Source organism: Meles meles, chromosome 7 (genome assembly GCF_922984935.1).
Source record: "Meles meles chromosome 7, mMelMel3.1 paternal haplotype, whole genome shotgun sequence".
In the NCBI taxonomy this organism is placed as follows: Eukaryota; Metazoa; Chordata; class Mammalia; order Carnivora; family Mustelidae; genus Meles; species Meles meles.
This window is the reverse complement of record NC_060072.1, coordinates 97,547,442-97,566,947: the sequence shown is the minus strand read 5'-3', so window position 1 is coordinate 97,566,947 and position 19,506 is coordinate 97,547,442.

Below are 19,506 nucleotides of genomic sequence, written 5' to 3'. Positions count from 1 at the left end.
TCTCTGTCGAGCTGGGGGGAGCTGAGAGACAGGGAGGCGACAAACCACAATTTGAATCATTTGGAGAGAAGCTATAAATATAATAATGAGTCATTTGTAAAATATAATTTCATCCAAAAGCCTGGAAAAAAAAATGGGAAAGAAGTTCTTATGCTATTTCAGGCTAAATTGTTCAAGGGTGTTCTGCCAGAACCTGGGGAGGGGCCCCAGCTGCCCACCAAGAGCGAGGCTGGGCTTCACATCCGGGCCTTTCCGAGCCCTCCTCCTGGCAGGGTGCTGCCTTAGGCACCCCCTTCCCCAGTTCTCGCCTAATATTCTGGGATCGGAATGCTCGCCATTCAGAGCTCTCTGTCGGAGAGCTGATAAGAATCACGGACAAGCAGCCCAGCGTCCAGGCTGTGCAGCTGAGAACAGTTTAGGGCAGGCTTGCTGTTGTTTTTGGCAAACTCTTCCCCAGCCTTGGGGCCCGAACAGCCCTTCGTGCACAGGGTGGCTTTTCCAGCGTGGTTCCAAGGTCTCTTCCAGAGCACCAGGAAGCCTTCCAGCCCTGAGCCCCAGCTGGCCTGGGGGGAAAGGAAGAGGCCACACAAAGCTCCATCTGGGGAGTGGGCTGACACTGGCCTGGCCCCAGGTCGCTGCCGCTGTGCAGGGCAGTGGCAAAGAGCGTGAGCTCTGGAACTAGATTTTCCCTAGGTTCAGTTACAACTGGGCCACTTACTATCTGTGTGACCTCAAGTAATTGACTTCTCCTCTCTAGGCTGTTACCTCATCTCTTTGATGGGTTTAATAACAGTAACTTCCTCAAAGGGTTGTTGAGGAGATGAATATGTAAAACACCTAGAAGAGGGCCCAGCACGATGAGGTACCATTAAGCTCATAAGGTTCTTGTTGTCTCTCACTGAGCGTGGGGTGCAACAACGAACCACAGAACGGGGGCCCCTTCATGTATGTGGTCAACCCTGCGCGATCATGGGTAAGCCAGGGTCAGGTCCCCCCATCTGTCCTTCAGCCATTTCATCACATCAGCTTTCTTGTCGACCTAAGCAAACTCTGTAGTCTCATCGGCCAGAGAGGCCCCTTTCTCCGTCCTTTCTCAAAGCTTTGCCCTCCGCCCAGCCTGCAGGCAGCATGAGGGGAGGAGGGCAGCATGACCCTTGATGTTTGGCGCCTGAAGTCAAGCGGCACTTTGAAGGCCCTGAATGCACACTGAGCTCTAACCCCAGCCTCTGGGGCTCTCCTCCCTCCTTTCTTTCCTCTTCTTCTCTTTGCTAGGTCTCCCCATCTTGGTCTTCTCCCCGCCACGGGGCAGACCTGGGAGGTGGGGATGAGGTTAGGGCCCTCAAAGCCTCTGTCCCACCCATGGTGCTCAGTCCTTGTCCCTTGTTGCTGAGAATGGCCTTGACAACCCTCAGGACTTCCTCTTAAGGCAACCTCTACCCCAGGAGGCCAGAAAACATTGATATAGTCTCCATGTCAATTACTCAGTCGTCTTCTGCCTCCAAAACCAGAGCAGCAGAGCCAGCCCAAGCCTGGAGGTAAGAGAGGACGTGTATGCAGCAGGAAGCTGTCAGACTGCTCCCCTCTCACTAAGAGGGCACGCCTTGGCGCTTGCTGTCCCCACCCTCTGGAGTGAACTTCCTCCTCTCCTGGCCTGGCTCACTTTTTTTTTCCTCCAATAATTCCTTCATATACCTGTCAGTGTTGACATTCTCCTGAATGCCATCCAGTTTTTTCCCTTTTCAGTTAGAATTAGGGATTAAATAAGAACCACATGTTGTGACCGACTGATGTGTTACTTAAGTCCCTTGCTGTCTATAGAGCCCCCTCCACGTAACTGTCACTCTTTCTCATTCTATCTGTTTGCAAGTTTGTTTGTTTCCTTGTTTGTTTGTTTTTGATGAAAAAAAAAATCTGGTGGTTTATCCTACAGAATTTCCCAAATCTGGGTTTGTTTGTTTGTTTGTTTGTTTACTAAAACCAAGTGGTGTCACTTAAATGTTTTCCTGCCCCTTATATATCCTGTAAATTGGTAGTTAGATCTAGAATCAGGTTTGACTATTATGACACTTTTTTTTCCTGCTTTTTGGTCAAGGTTTCTTTACACAGGTGGTGAAGCGTGTCTCTATCGATGAATGTGATATCTGGTTGTCTCCCTTTTGGTCATATTGTCAGCCATTGTTCATGCTTGCCTAGATCCACTATTCTTTGGCATTTCAAAATTGTGATATCCTAATGATACTATTCCTTCTTCATCTGTTACAACACCTCAATTCTAGTGCTCTTAATTGCCTCTCATACATCCAGACTTTGATCCAGTATAATTTTCCTTCTGCTTGAAGGATTTTTCAACATTTCCTATAGTGTAAGTCTGGTGGTGATGAATTTTTTCACATTTTGCCTGAAATTTCACTTTAATTTCTGAAAGTTATTTTTGTTGGGTATAAAATTCTAGAGTGACCTTTATTTCTTTCAGTACTTTAAAGATGTTGTTCCATTGACTCCTGGCTTTCATTATTTTTAAAAGAAGTCTGCTGTCATTTTTATCTTTGTTCCTTTATACATGATGTCTTTTTCTCTGTGGCTGCTTGTAAGATATTCTATTTAGTACTGTTTTTAAGCAGTTTGATTATGATGTGCCTTTATACAGCTCAGTTTCTTGTGCTAGGGGTTTATTGACCTTCTTGGGTTTATAGTTTTCAAAATGACATTTAGAATATATTGGGTCCTTTTTTAAAATTTTATTAACTTATTTACTTTTAAGTAATCTCTACACCCAACATGAGGCTCAAACTCACAACCCTGAGATGAGCAGTCTCATGCTCTTCCAACTTAGCCAGCCAGGCTAATAGCCCTGGCCATTTTTTTTTTATTATTATATTTTATGCCCTCCTCCTTTTTCTGAGACTCCAATTACACACATGTTAGGCCCCAGGAGTTTTCTCAGAGATTATTGATGTTCTGTTTTGTTTTGTTTTGTCCTTTCCTCAGTCTTTTTTCCCCCCCTGTATTTCATTTTGAATAGTCTCTACAATTATGTCTTTACATTTACTAGTGTTTTCCTCTGCAGTGTCTAATTGATGTTATTCCCATCCAGGGTGTTTTTGCACTTCATATTGTTTTTCATCTCTAGAAGTTTGGTTTGAATCTTTTTCTTTTTTTTTTTTAAAGATTTATTTATTTATTTGACAGACAGAGATCACAAGTAGGCAGAGAGGCAGGCGGGGGTGGGGGTGGGGGAAGCAGGCTCCCTGTTGAGTAGAGAGCCTGATGTGGGGCTTGATCCCAGGACTCTGGGATCATGACCTGAGCTGAAGGCAGAGGCTTTAACCCACTGAGCCACCCAGGCACCCTGATTTGGATCTTTTTTTGTATCTGCCATGCTTTTACTTAACATGTTTCATCTTTCTTTTACTTTCTTGAACATTATGTCTTTTTTTATTGAACATTATATGTCTTTGTCAACTAATGTCTACTGATGTCCTTATTCTAACATCTATGTCATTTCTGCGTCTGCTTCCATTGATTGATTTCTTTCTTTTGTCATAGGTCATATTTTCTTGATTATTTGCACACCTAGTGATTTTGAACTGAATAGCAAACATTGTGAATTTTACCTTGTTAGATGCTGGACATGTTTGTCCTATAAATTACTATAAATACTCTCGAGCTTTGTTTTGGGACACAGTTAAGTTACTTGAAAACGGTTTTATATTTTTAAGGCTTGTTTTTAAGTTTGTTAGTTGTTAGTTGGAACCAGCATATCCCTTAGTCAAGAGTTAATTTTGCCCCACAACTGAGGTAATCCCCCTCTGAGTATTCTGTCTGATGTCTCGTGATGTATGAGGTTTGCCATTCTGGCTAGTGAAAACAAATTATTCTTTGCCTTGTGTGAGCTCCAAAGATTATTTCCTGTGCTCCTTTTCTCATGGTTGTTTCCCTCACTTGGGTGGTTTCCATATACACATTCTCTGACCAATACTCAGCGAAAGACTCAAAGGAGCCCTCTGCAGATTTCTGGATATCTCTTTTCCTATCTCTTTCTCTATTTCCCTCTCTCCTCTAATCCTTCCCTCCTCCATGCCTCACTCTTCTCTGGTATTCTGCCCTGAAAATTGTAGCTTCCTTGGCCTCCCTAAATTCCCTGGTCCATCTCCTCAAATCTGAGAAACTGTTGAACTCCACCTGTGTCCTCTTCTTTGTGCTACACCCTGAGACCTCTCTCAAGACAGTAGGCTGAAGCAATTGCAGGGCTCACCTGGGTTGTTTTCCCTCTCCTAAGGGAAAACATTGTCCTGTGCTGATGTCCAAAACCATTGTTTCATATATATTGTACAACTTTCTCATTGCTTCAGGTGGTAGGATAAATTCCACCCCTGTTATTCCATCTTGGCCAGAAACTGAAATTGGCCTGGTTAATTTCTACTTTAGTTATATATTCAGTCAAGGACCCTACTCCCAGAAGATTTCCCTATACCCTACCATCATCTCCACCACTCCAAGTTGTATATCCTTCCTTAGTGAGCTTATAATACCCTGCCTGTGGGTGTGATTATTGTTCATGAGTCTCTGCAGGACCACTATGTTCCCTTCTGGTCTGTGAGCTCATTTGGGGTAGGTTTGTGCCTACACATTTTTGTATCCTCCCTGGTGTCTGGCATACAGTAGGTGCTGAATTAAAAGTTTAGGAGAATGAATAAAGAGAAATCTGTGGTCACTTGGCAATCACCAACCAGAACTAAATAACAACATGGCCATACCCATAACTGCTGCGTGCTGTTAGACCTGCCTTAAACTGCGGGCACTAACCCTGACAGCTGTCCTCTGGGCATGTCTCTCTTCCTGAGCTGAGCTGGCAGTGTCCAGAACACTCCCAAGAATGTGGTTTTAAATATCCTGACCTTGACAATTCCAAGGCCTTTGATGGTGTGTGAAGTTGAGACACAAGTCACCCAACATGCCAGAAATGTATAATTGCTTCACTGAGGCTCTCAGAACACTCCCTGTCCTGAGGTGTGGTGGAAGGAAGAAAATAAACATGAGAAACCCAGTAAACACTCTCTCCAGTATTTGACACATTCCTCACCCCCACAGATGTATCTAGAGCTCTCTGCCTCCATAAGGGGCACTGAGAGAAGATCCCAGATATATTCTCTGCCTGCTCAGTGTCTGGATATGGCTGCCCCAATAGCTGCAAAGCAGAATCAAGGAGCAGGAGGCAGGAATTCAGGGAGATCAGTCTCTGGAGTCACAGTCTGCACACTTCCCAAAACCACCTTGGCTCTGGAAACCCAGGCTTTTCAGGTCTAGTAGACAAGGCCCTTCCAAGCTCCCATTCTGTGTGCCCTACACAGTGCAAGATACTGTGAAGACGAAAGAAGTCCTGCTGCCTGTCCATAAGGAATTTAATATTTCCCTAAATGCAATGTCTCCCAAAGTGAGGTTCCCTCATCACCTGCTGATGTGAATCATCAGGGACATTTATCAATAATGCTTATTCCTGAGACCAATCTCAGAGGAAAGGAGTCATATTTGAGGAGGATGAAGCCCAGAATTGACACCTTAGATAAAATTCATATATACATAAAAATTGTAAGAATTATGGCTTTAATGTTTTATTTCTATGAAGGTTGATTCTCTGTGTTTGGGGACCTAAGTGTTGAAAAGTCTCTAGACACTGTCATCTGGGCTTAGAGTTTCTTTGGCACTACAACTCCTTTGATAGGCTTCTAGTCTATTTGATTCTGGCATATTCTATGAGCTAGTATATAAAACCAGAGATCTTGCTGAGACTAGTCTAGGTCTGGAGTCCGGTATGAAACAGGCCTTAGCGTTCCTCCAGACATTCAGCCTTACATTTAATTTTGAACTATACCTTAGAACAACTGGGGGAGCACCTTAAGTCTGGTCCTTACCTGTAACCTGATATCCCACCTACATCTCTGGTGGGATTGATAATTCCCTTTGGAGGTAGTAGAAAACAGGAGGTGCTGAAGAAAGGGCTAGGGAGCAGGATTAATCTATATCCCAGTCTTATCTCATGCAATGTATTCCCCCACCCCTGTTTCTGCTTATCGTAACATACCTAGAGGCAAAATTTAGGGGATTTTCCAGTCCTGCCAGTTTCCAGAATCTCAGCTACAGCCACAGCAGGCACATGATCTGCCTCCCAAGATATAATGGAAACCATATAACTAGCTATATCAGATTACCAATTTCTCAGCCCAAGATATAGGGGTTCTTACTGCTCTTCATCTTACCTCCTTAGTTGAACCAACTCCACTTTGGCGGTGAGGGGGGGGTCTTCCCTCTTGAAATGCCTCCACACTCGTGTTACTGATTTCTGTACTAGTGAGGACTCTTTAGGTGGCAACGAACAAAAATCCAACTCAACCGGCTTAAGCAGTAAAGAGAAGGTATTGGTTCGCCTTACTCTGAAGTCCTGAGGAAGAGCTGGCTCTGAGCAATGCTTGATCCAAGAGTTCACACGTCACCAAGGACTCTGTTTCCCTCCTGTGCCACACAGCCTTTCACGGTGGGTTCATCACCATGTTTCCTATGGTGGCCTTCCAGCAGTTCCAGGTCCTGCCACAGGAGTCGTCAAGTGGCTCAGCAATTCCAGACTCGCATCTTCATACTCGTAACCGCTTTACAAGTCCTGAGACTCGTGTTCTCCCAGTTCCTTAAAATGGGTCAAGTATCCATCCCTGAACTAGTCACTTAGGTTGATGTATTGATTAGTTGAGGGATAGCTGGGGTCAGGAGTCCATCCTACCTGAATCCCTTCGCTGGGAATAAGTGAATCCTCTAAGGGAAACCGTGTACTGTGGCAGGTGTAAGGAATAGCTACTGAGTAGACAACAAATAAGGAGTTTAGAAGCCACATATAGAGGGAAACAGACACCTAAATGCTGTTATCAAAACAAAGTTAGGACTGTAATAGAAATGGGGATAACATGAACCAGTGGAATAAAACAAGGTGCCTAAGTCTGCCTGGAGGAAAATAGAAAGGCTTCTCAAAGGAGGAATAGAAGCTTTCCAGATGCGTAGGGAGGCAAAGAGTGAAGGAGGGCATTCCAGGCAGAGAAAAAAGCATGCATGAGGGTCTGGAGGCTGAGAAAGTGAGGCATATTCAGGGCACTCTGAGTCCTGCTGGAGAATAAAGGGGGAGAAGGTGGCTGGGATAGAGAGGAATGCCAGCAGATGGAGCTGGACAGGTAGGCAAGTGCTAAGCCTCTTGACCACGCTATGGGTTTACACAGCTACCAGGTAGGGGAGAGGGATTTGGATTCTAAAGAGATTTGAACAGAGAAATGACATGAGACTTTTGTTTTAGGAAAAGGATTCTGGCCACAGAGCGCAGGATGTGTTGGAGAGGTGCAGGATCCCAGGACTGGTTCTACCCATTTCCCCATCTCAGTGAATAGCATCGTCACTCTCCATCCGTGGTGGTCCCTGGTGTCATTCACGTGACATGTCCAATACCCCCCCTGCCAATCCCATGGTAGGACTGCATGTCCTTGCCTCCTTGAAATGAGGGGAGACCATGAGACTTGTTTTGGCTAAAGAACACTGAGTATTAATTTTTTTAAAGATTTTATTTATTTATGTGACAGTGAGCACAAGCAGGGGAAGCGGTAGGCAGAGGGAGAAGCAGGCTTCCCACTAACCAGGAGCCCAACAGAGGCCTCACTCCCAGAACCCTGAGATCATGACTTGAGTCAAAGGCAGATACTTAACCAACTAAGCCACCGGTGCCCCACTGAGTTTTAATTTTAAAGGATTTGCCGCATCCCCTTTTGCTGCCTTCAAGTGACTATGGAAGCATGTACTGAGACACAGCCTCTGTCACACTGGTCCCTTATAACAGGAAACTCTCTTTACAGTCTGTGATGGCTACACAGCAAGAATGAGAAGTAAACCTTTCCCATATTAAGCTACTGAGATTGGGGGCATGTTTGTTGCTACCATAGAGCATAAGCCATATGCTAACTGATGCAACCACCCATTTGCCAAGCCATAAACCTGGGCATCATTACAGACTTCTCCCATGCTCTCATTTCCCACCTCCATGTCCTTCTGAGCCTACTTCTAAATATCTCTACAATTCATCCATTTCTCTCCATCCCCACTGCCACTGCCCTAGTCTAGGACTCCATCCTCTCCTGCCTGGTCAACGGCCACCCTTCCCCAACTGCTCTCTTCCTCGAATCTTGCGTGATCCACTTACTTCTTTCCATACTTAAAGTGTTCTTACTAAAACTCCAACTCAGTCCCAACACTCTCCTGCTTCAATCCTTCAGGTTTCCCATTTTCTTTAGAATAAAGTCAATATTCTTAATAAGGTTTTCCAGGTTCTGCATGATTTGGCCACTGTTTACCTCCAACCTCTCTCTCTCTCCCTCCTTCACACTTGAAATGAACCAACCTCCCTTCAGTGTCTTAAATTTGCTCGGCTCTTCATGAGTTTTCCCACTTGCTCTTCCCTTTGTCTGAAACCTCTAAGTTTGGCTAATTCCTACCCAGTCCTCAGAGTCCGGCTTCTTCATCACTCCTTCCGGAAGTTTTCCCTGAGCCTCTGGTACTGGGTGAGATGCCCTTCTGTGCACTCCTTTGTGCTTACAGCACCATGAACTTGTCATGGCACATCATTCATCTGGTATCCCTGGTACTTAATAAAAGGTAAAGAGGTCATCATCATGGTCCTCAAGGAATGACCAGCTGTTCTAAGGGGGTGACGTGGCGGCAAGCAAGGCCGAGGGTGCTAAGGGAAGCATTTAGAATGACTTCCCAGTTTCAGGACTGGGTAAGAGAGGGAGGCCAGTGTCACAATGAGGAGTTCAGATTCTGTTGTGCAGGTGGCAGGAGCTGCAGGAGACAACTTCAGACTCGCTCCACACTATGTGTCCGTGGCCCATCGCGGGCTGGGCTGTGGCTGCAGCAGACAGACCCCCACGCACGGACAGCAGCCCCCCTCGGTGGCCACCGCATCTCTGGCTTTCTGCTGCACGAACCTGGTGCATTCCCTCAGCCAGCATGCAGAGCAGCCCGGAAATACCGGAGGGTAATGTTCCTGGCACAACACTCCGGAAATGGGAGTGAGAGTCCATTGAATAGAAGGCCTAGTCTTCTGTTCTTCTGAGGGACAATTTGAGATACGTCCTACCTAGGAACTCCTCAGGTTATGGTCAGCCAGTTTGAACCCCAGTTACCCACAGTGCTGACCAGCTCAGTAACATAGTCTTCATGCTTTTGCTCCTTCCCTGCCTCACTCCCCTTGCTCCCTGATTACCCTCCAGATAAACTCCCTGAATGCCCCTATCATTCCCTAGATAAACTCCCTGAACCCACATCCAAACCTCAGCCCTGGCTCTCATCTATACAGTAGCCACTGAAGATCGTCTGACAGAGGAAACAGGAGACGCAGTTTGAAGGGAAGCTGCCCGCACATAACCGCCATGTTTGCTGTGTCACTGTGGGGTCCCCATGGGGCCACAGGACTATGACCCCTGCTAAGCATACACAACCTTTCTGCCTTAATTCCCCACTGATTACCTCTCTCTCTCTCTCTCAATCTCTCTCTCTCTCTCTGGCACATGCTTCATGGACACAGTACTTCCCTGGTTTTCCTCCTTCCTTCCTGGCTACTACTTTCAGTTCCCTTTGTAAAATTAAGTTGATGGTGTTGAAGATGTGATGGGCATCTAAGCAGTTGTGGTGGTATTTTAAACTTGTGTATGTTCTACACTTCTAGAACCACTTTTTTAAGGATAACTGTGGGGGCTCCTGGGTGGCTCAGGTGGTTGAACATCTGCCTTCGGCCAGGTCATGATCCCAGAGTCCTGGGATCAAGCCGCACTCGAGCCCCACGTCCAGCTCCCTGCTCAGTGGGGGGTCTGCTTCTCCCTCTCTTGCTCCCTCTGCTTGTGCTCTCTGTGTCAAATAAATAAATAAAATCTTTTAAAAAAATAAATAAAAGAAGAAGAACTTTGAGATGGAGTTTTTTTCCCATGCCAAGTTCTCTTTCTCCATCATCCTCAGTTGTTCTCAAATGTGTGCAAAAGCCTAAGTAAGCATCCCCTGGAGATTTGATGAAAAGCTTGCTCACGTTGCTGTGCTTGACCTGGCTCCTGCCATTTTTCAGGTCTTCTCGCACACACCAGGCTACCTTGTGTTGACCTTGCTCCCGCCACACTGGCATTCCTTCTCATCCTCAAGCACACTCGTAAGTTTGTGGCCTTCACACTTGCACAGCCGCAGATGACAGACACCACGACATGCAGACCTCATTTTATTGCACTTGGCTTTGCTGCACCTGGCTCAGATGGTTGTGGTGTTTTTTACAAATTGAAGGTTTGTGGCAACCCTACATCGAGCAAGCCCGTTGGTGTTGTTTATCCACTTTGTGTCTCTGTGTCACATTTCGGTTTGTCATGATGATCTGTGCTCGGTGATCTTGGATGTGCTATTGTAATTGTTCAGGGGTGCCATAAACTGCACCTATAAGATGGCAAACTTGCAGCGCCTGGGTAGCTCAGCCGTTAGGCATCTGCCTTCAGCTCGGGTCATGATCCCAGGGTCCTGGGATCGAGCCCTGTGGGCTCCAGGCTCAGTGGGTAGCCTGCCTCTCCCTCTCCTACTATTCCTGCTTGTGTTCCCTCTCTCATGCTCTCTCTCTCTGTCTGTCAAATAAATAAAATCTTAAAAAAAAATAGATGGCAAACTTAATCAAAGGTGTGTGTGTTCTTGACTGTTCCACTGTCTGGACGTTCTCTGGTCTCTCACCCTCTCCTCCAGCCTCCATATTCCCTGAGACACAACAATATTGAAATCAGACCAATGAATAACCCTGCAATGGCCTCGCGGTGTTCAAGTGCAAGAAAGAGTCACATGTCTCTCACTTTACATCAAAATCTAGAGATGACTGAGCTTAGTGAGGAGACCTGGTCAAACGCCATGATGGGCTACAAGCTAGCCTCTTGCTCTAAAGAGTTAGCTGAGTTGTGAAGGCAAAGGAAAAGTCCCTGCGGGAAATGAGAAGTGCTCCTCCCGTGAATATACAAATGGTAGGAACGTGTAAGAGCCTTATGGCTGATATGGAGAAAGCTTGGTTGTTTAGATAGAAGATCAAACCGGCCACAACATTCCCTTAATCCAAAGCATAATCCAGAGCAAGGGCCTAAATCTCTTCAATTCCATGAAAGCTGAGAGAGGTGAGGAAGCTGCGGGAGAAGAGTTGGAAGCTAGCAGAAGTTGGTTTATGAGACCCAAGGAAAGAAGCCATCTCCCTAACATCAAAGCACAAGGTGAAGCAGCAAGTGCTGATGGGGAAGTTGCCGCAAGTTATCTAGAAGATCTGGCTAAGATCATTAATGATGGGGCTATCCTAAAGAACAGATTTTCAGCATAGACGAAACAGCCTTTATAAGAAGATGCTATCTAGACTTTCATAGCTCAAGAGGAAAAGTCAATGCCTGGCGTCAAAGGACAGAATGACTCTCTGGTTGGGGCCAATGCAGTTGATGACTTGAAGTTGAAGCCAGTGCTCCCTGACCATTCTGAAAATTCCAGGGCCCTTAAGAGTGATGCTGAATCCACCCTGCCTGTGCTCTGTAAATGGAACAGCAAGGCCTAAATGACAGCACGCCTATTTATAACATGGTCTAGTGACTATTTTAAGCCCACTGTTGAGGCTTACTTCTCAGAAAAGAAGATTCCTTTCAAAATATTACTGCTCATTGACAATGCACCTGGTCACCCAAGAGCTCTGATGGAGATGCCCAATGAGGTTAATGTTTTCACACCTGCTAACACAACGTACACTCTGCGGCCCACGGATCAAGGAGTCATTTGGGCTTTCAAGTCTTATTAATTGAGAAATACATTTGGGGTGTTTGTATTTTATTTATTTATTTATTTGACAGACACATTGAGAGGGGGAACACAAGCAGGGGAAGTGGGAGAGAGAGAGGCAGGTTTCCTGCTGGGCAGGTAGCCCAATGCGTGGCTCTGTCCCAGAAACCTGGGATTATCACCTGAGCCAAAGGCAGATGCTTAATGACTGAGCCACCCAGGCGCCCCTAAGAAACACATTTTGAAAGGCTATAGTTCCCATAGATAGTGACTTCTCTCATGGATCTGGGCCATAAATTGAAAACCTTCTGGAAAGGATTAATCATTCTAGATGCCATTAAGAACAGTCATGATGCATGAGAAGAGGTCAAAATATCAACATGAGCAGGAGTTTAGGAGAAGTTGGTTCCAGCTCTCAAGGACGACTTTGAGAGGTTCAAGACCAGTGGAGGAAGTCACTGCGGATGTGATGGAAATAGCAAGAGAACTAGAATTAGAAGTGGAGCCTGAGGATGGGAGCGAGTTGTTGCAATTTCATGATAAAACTTCCCTGGGTGAGGAATTGCTTCTTATGGATGAATAAGGAAAGTGGTATCTTGAGATGGAATCTACTCCTGGTGAAGATGCTGTGAAGATTGTGGAATAAGATAGTTGAAGAGACTTAGAATATCACATAAACTTGGTTGGTCAAGCAGCAGCAGGCTTGAGAGGACAGACTCGAACTTTGAAAGAAGTTCTACTTTGGGTAAAACGCTATCAAGCAGCATTACATGCTACAGAGAAATCATTCATAAAAGGAAGAGGCAAATGATGCAACAAACCTTATTATTGTCTCATTTTAAGAAATTACCATAGCCATCCTAACCTTCAGCACTCACCAACCTGATCTGTCAGCAGCCATAAACATTCAAGCAAGACCCTCCACCAGCAAAAAGATTATGACTTGCTCAAAGCTCAGATGATGGCTAGCATTTTGTAGCAATGAAGTAATTTTTTAAAGATTTTGTTTATTTATTTGATAGAGACACAGTAAGAGAGGGAACACAACCAGGGGGAGTGGGAGAGGGAGAGGCAGGCTTCCAGCTGAATAGGGAACCCGATGCCGGGCTCAATCCCAGGGATCATGACCTGGGATCATGACCTGAGCTGAAGGCAGACAGTTAATGACTTGGGCCACCCAGGCACCCAGCAATAAAATATTTTTAATTAAGGTAAATACATTGGGTTTTTAAAAGACATAATCTTATCGCACACTTAATAGACTACAGTATGGTGTAAACACAACTTTAATATGCATTGAGAAACAAAATAATTCATTTGACTCACTTTATTGTGGTATTCCTCCTTTTTGCAATATTCTTTTTATTAAGGTAGTCTGGACCTGAACCAACAATATCTCCGAAGTATGCCTGTACTAGGTCTCTGCTCAAATGCTACTCCTGTAAGCAGTCACTGTAAAATAGTGCAAACACATGCACACACAAACTCTGTCACACTGACCTGTTTCATTGTCTGTGTAATGCTGATCACTGTCTAAAATTATCCGGTTTACTTACCTATTTGAATTTTGCTCACTAGCTCCACGTTGTCTAGCACTCCTAGAAGGTGAGTTCCTATTTACTGCTTTATTCCAACTCCTGGCATATTCAAACTGCACAATAAATATTTGCTGGATAGAAAAATAGATGTAAGCCTGCATAACTCAGGAGAGAAAGCTGGGGGTGGGGGTGGATTTGGGAGCTGGCATCACAATAAGAACAGTTGAAACCATTTCATGAATTGATTTGCCCAGCAAGAGTGGGCAGAAGTGGGGAAGACCAGAATAGAATCCAGGAGACCATCCACAGAGTGGAAAAAGGAAAAGAAGCCTGGGAAGGAAATCAAAAAGACATGGTCAGAGAGGCTGCAGAGAAGTATTGGAAGGAGACCAGAAGAGAGTTCAGGAGCAGGAAGTAGGGGACAACACAGCAAAGAAGGATTTAGATGAAATGTGCCCAATTTCTGGCCATTGAGAAGTCACCGGTGAACATCCAGTTCCAATATAATTAGGGGTCACTGGCAACCAATGAAAGTCATTAGATAAATGCCCTGGCCTCCTGCCATTTGGAGGGACAATTCTGATGTCCCTCAGTGGGCATCCAGCAGGATTGAGCCCCAGTGGAACAAGTTCAGAAATGCACCCTTTGTTGGCTTGTCTTTCTCTCCTGTTTCATCCTCTCTGCGTTGTCTTGCCTGCTCCTTGGGGTCCCCTCCCACATAAACTATTAGCATTCAAGTCCTCCCTCAGTCTCTGCTTTCAGGGAGATCCAAATTAGGAGGGACTAGGTGCATTTCTCATCTCTCTCTGTTTTTCAAGGATGGAATGGGACTTCCCCTTACAGCTCATCATCTGGAACTAGACTGTGTGCCCACGTGTAAACTAATCATAACCACAAGGGAAGGGAATTATTATGACTGCCTTAGACCAGTATTGATCCATCACCTGGGGCTGGGCATACCATCCATTGAGAATATCCAAGCCAGATTCCAGTTCTATCTCCAAACCATCACAATTTCATGACTAATGAATGTGGGGGACCCTCACAAGAATGGGACATCTTAACCCCTACACATCCCGTCTATACCTATCCCAACCACAGACTGCCAGGTACTCAGTTCATGCCTCTGCTCTGCACGGCACCATGCCAAGTGCTGGGGACTGGAATCCAAAGCCCATAAAATAGAATTCCTTACCCCAAGGGCTGTATTATCCAGACACGTTACATATATAGGACGATAAGGCAAACCTACAGAGAATAATAGCACAGTTGATTCCAAATCAGAGAGGGAAGCAATATTAGTCAGGATAGACTAGGTTACGCTGAAGAAACAAATAACCCCTCAGACTGATTTATTCCTCACTACGTAGCCCTCGCGGCGGACAGGAGTTTCTAGTCCGTGGCATCATGCTCAAGCCAGAACCCAGCCCAAGGGAGCGCTGATATCTGGATATTGCTGAGCCAGAGGGAAGGAGAGCTCCAGAGGGTTTTGAATTAGCAACTGAATTCTTGGCCCAGGAATGAAATGTATGACTTCCACTTATAACTCATTGGCTGAAACTGGTCACATGGCCCCATCCAACCTCAGAAAGCCAGGAAGTGAGATTCTACCAGAAGATATGCCAGAAGGCAGAGAGGCAGAGAGGCAGAGATATCTGGTGAAGAGTGTAAAGACTTCCAGAAAGCATGAAGACTAATGACGTTTGAACTGAGCCTCGAAAAATATTTTAGTCTTCAATAAATGAAGCTAGGGTCAAGAGAGGGCCCACCGAATAGAGAGCCGTGTAAGAGAAGTTCTGGAGGCCAGAGAATGCCTGACCAGTGTGAGCACAGCCAGGCTTCATGAGAGGGTGACGACTATACCAGAATAGGAACTGGGGAGGAACGCTGAGTTTACTCAGTGAAGGGCTCTTAATGTCATAAGGATTTTAAACTATAATAGATGACTGGCAATAAGGAGCTTCCAAAAGGTTTTTAAGCAAGGAGGTAACTTGATCTGATTCATGTTTTAGGAAGGTACCTTGGTGGCAGAATGGGAAGGAGATTGGAAGGGAGAGAGACCCAAGTCTGGGAGGCGATCGGAGGCTGTTGTCACAGACAGTCCAGGCATGGATAAGGCGGCAGGAGCCGAGGGCGGGGCTGGGAGGATGCCGAGAAGAAACAGATGGGAGAAGACACTTCCCATCTAGAAAGGATCACTGCCTTTTTTTTTTTTTAATGAAAATATTCAAACATATACAAGACGAGAGAAAGTAGTTTAACAAACCCCCATCTACCGTCACCCAGCTTTAATTGTTCTATCCACATGGCCATTACCCACCCCCTCCTCGCTCCACTCCACTGCATGACTTTAAAGCAAATCCCAATCGCTGTTTTGCTTAATCTGTCATTTCTTCTGTATGTATCCTAAAAGATAAAGACTTTTTAACTGCAATCACAATACCATTATTACAACTAAAAAAATAATGACAATTACTTCACATTACCAAATATCCAGCCATTAGCCCCATTTCCGTACTAGTCTCTTAGTTTTTCCCAGATGTTTTGTTCGAATCAGGATCCACACATCCCATTTGGTTCTCCCTCTTTCTCTCTCATGTCATTTACTCATTGAAGATTCTGGGTCATCTCTCCTCTGGAATTTCCCCAATTCTGGATTTTGCCATCTCCCCCTGCCTGCTGACATTTGACATGCTTATCTTCCTCCTGCATTTCCGGCGAACTGGTGGCTGGATCTGAACCTTCCCTCTGAACAGAAGCAGAGGGAGGAGAAGGGAAGGGGGAAGGAGGCCATTGCTGACACAACACCTACCATTTGCCAGGCACCATGTGGATTCCGTGTTAAGGGATCTCATCGAACCCTCACCACAACTCTTTGAGGCAAGAGTACATGATCACTGTTTTGTCAGACGAGGAAACTGGGATGGAGGAAAAGCAACCTGCCCAAGCTCACAAAGCCAAAAGAAGAGGGAGGTGGGGTGGAACCTAGTTCTGTCTGACCCCAAGGCCCCTTCTCTTTCCACAGCTGTGGCAGGGAGAAGGGACATGGCCCATGAGTGGCCATGCCAGGAAGGAAACCCAGCTCTCCTGACTCCCAAGACAACTTCAATATATTAATAATAGACATTGCTACTTCCCACGTGGCACACATCGCAAGGACAGTAAATGATGCATCACTGTCCCCATTTTACTGATGGGAACACCAAAGTCCAGAAAGCGTGAGTGGCTTGCCCCGGACCCTGCAGCTGGTGCACAGAGCCAGGATGCACCTCAGGTCTGCCTGACACCAGAGCCCATGCCTTGCACCACTGCCCTACATGGCCTCTCCTTGTGGGTGGCTGTCATCTTCCTGGTGGCCATGGGGGGGATGGGGTTGGATGCAGAGATGGGAAGGGGCAGGATGGATTTTCTGGCTGGAGTTGGGAAAATGAGCTGTCACTGTTGGCCCAGAGTGGATCTGTTTCTTCCTACCACATTCCCCAACCAAGCACAGCATCCACTCAACTCACAGCAGTGAGGCAGCGAGGGAGGGCCAGCCCACACCCAGCCCCATCAATCTTGGTGGCAGGGACTCCCTCCCCTAGCTTTCTCAAGAGGCCGCACTCCCTGCTGCAACAGGGCAAGAATCCAGGAGGACCGCACTCTGAGGGGAGACAGAGGCAAGTCTCCCCGTGCTTGGAAGCCCTGTAGCAGCTCTTCCTCCTCAGAGCCGCAGGGACAATTGCAGAGAAAAACCAGGACATTCCCCCCCACCAGGATATTTTGTATGCTTTGCACTTGCTGCTGTGTTTCCTTCATCTAAAAGCTCTAAAATTTCAAATAAAAAGGTACAATGAAAGCAGCAGCAGGATAAATAGCCCCAGTGAGCTGAGCCGAAACCCTGGAAGCTTTATTCACATCTTTAGAAAAACTCTGAAGGCTCCTAGTAGCAGCTACAGTACAAAGCCTCACACTTTAATTCTAAGGCTGCCAGAAATAGGTCTGTCAGGCCTGAAATATCACTGCATTTCATTACTCTTAAATGTGCATTACCATCTCTGCCTCATTACCAGCTGGGGGGTATTCTCCAGACCAACTCCAGAGAGAACCGGGAAGCTGGGAGCCATGGGGAAGGGGAGAGGCTGAGCTGGGCCAAGAGCACAGGGATGGGAGGGGAGACCGCGAAGCCTCACAAGGCCTAGGGACTTGTGGGAGCCCCATAGACATGGGGGATCGGCTATTAACACGTCCCCAATGGGCAGGCCTTCGGGAGAGTCTGATGTCACCAGCTGGGGCAACGAAGCCAGGAAGAGACAAGGAAGAGGCAGGACTGCTGGGGTGGCAGGGAGGATAGTCTCCGAGCAAAGAATGGGGCTCGAAGAAGTGGTGGGTAAAGGGCACGGAGGCCTTCATGCCTGGCGGCAGGTAGGAACCAGTCAAAAGCAAATTAGGCCGGGAGTCTCGAATCACAGACACAAAGCAGCCAGGGAAAGATCCTGGAAGGAGCTGGAGCTGGAGGGTTGGAAGTTTGGAGCCCAGAGCAATCTGCATGTTTACAATAAAACTGACACCCAGGGCAGCTCTGAATAATTCAGTAGGCGCTGTGATCTCCTTACAGTTCGTGTCCCTAGGGTACAAAGGGAAAGGGGCGGCTAGCCCAGGCCGGCTACCTTCGCCCGGCTCTCTGAAAGGGCGTGACAGATGGGCCTGCGCTGGCCACCACCCAGTCACGCTTTGCACGGTGATTGGTTTTCAAAGGAGGACAGGGTTTGTGAATGGAGCCAGCTTGTTGCTTGCTGCCTTCAAATGAACGCTGCTGGGTCGCGTGGCCAGCCTGGGCCCCCTTGTGAATGGGACATCACCAGTGGGTGGTGAACAAGCCAGCGGTGGCTTCCCATCCCCTCCCCCTGTCACGGCTGAGGCTGAGGTGAGGGGAAGAGGGAAAAGTGCCCCCTGACCCTTCTCTAAACTGACAGGTTTAACCCTCTGTTGGTCCTCCTCTGTGCTAGCCCTTTGCATCGGTTAGAATCAAATTTGGCTGCATAAAGTTAAGAAAAAAAAAAAAGGCTGAAACAAGACGGCTGTTTACGTTTCCCTCACGTGAAGAAGTCTGAAGATAATTGGCACAGACCTAGCTTGTAAGTTCCGATACCAGCAGAGACCGGGGCCTCCTGCGGCCTGTGGCTCTTTCATCCTCAGTCTTCACGTGCCACTCCTGGCCCAACACGGCTGCTCACACTCCAACAGCATGACCACATTCCAGCCATCAGGAAAAAAGAAAATGAGAAGAAGGAACCCTGGGTACATGCGAGCCATCTTTGGCAATTTCCCAGAAGCTGCCACACAAAAGCTTGCACTTCGTAGACCACAACTTAGATGGTTACACCTAGCTGCCGGAGAGGCTGGGAAATGTATTGTTCGGTGTCCCCGGCCGTGTGTTTGTTGGCAGAAAACTCTCCACGGTTCTCGTCCATTTCTTCACGTCTTACAAGTGAAACACTGACTGTCCTTAGTTCCAGCCCATCCTTTCTGGGATCGTGGACATCCACAGAAGGCATACGGTGCCTCCCTCCAGAGCAAAGGGCAGGCATTCTGCCCATTATAAAAGATTCGGTTTCCCCATGTTTGCGTCCCTCGCCTGAAATGCAGCCCACGTGTGTGCGGTCCTCACCTGGGCCCCTCTGTGAAGCCCTCGGGGAACTGAGGCTGCTGCTGTTCTGCTTCTGCTGAGAACAACAAAACGTCCCTCATCTCTGGCCCAGGAGCCTCAGCTCCTGCCAGCAGCTAGGACGTGGGCCAATTTGTTAGCTTATAAATAGGACAAAATCACAGATATTCACAATTCTTGACAGTGTCCAGCTACAAATCAGGGTTTCTGCCAGGATAGTTCCTAAAAGTTTGTCAAAGTCCCTTCCCAGCTATTTGAACTGTGCCCACAGGTGTTTTCTGGTGCCTCTGCCCCTCCCACAATCAGAGGGAGCGCTCTTCAGGCGAACTTCAGCCACTTCCAGAATCCCAGCAGGTCCTGAAATGCCCAAAGGCAGGGGAGCCACCGCACCTGCTCACCTCTTCAGCTCTGAGTGTTTACTCAGGGCCCCATGGACCGCCCGGTCCCCACCTAGTCAGTCCCCACGTTACA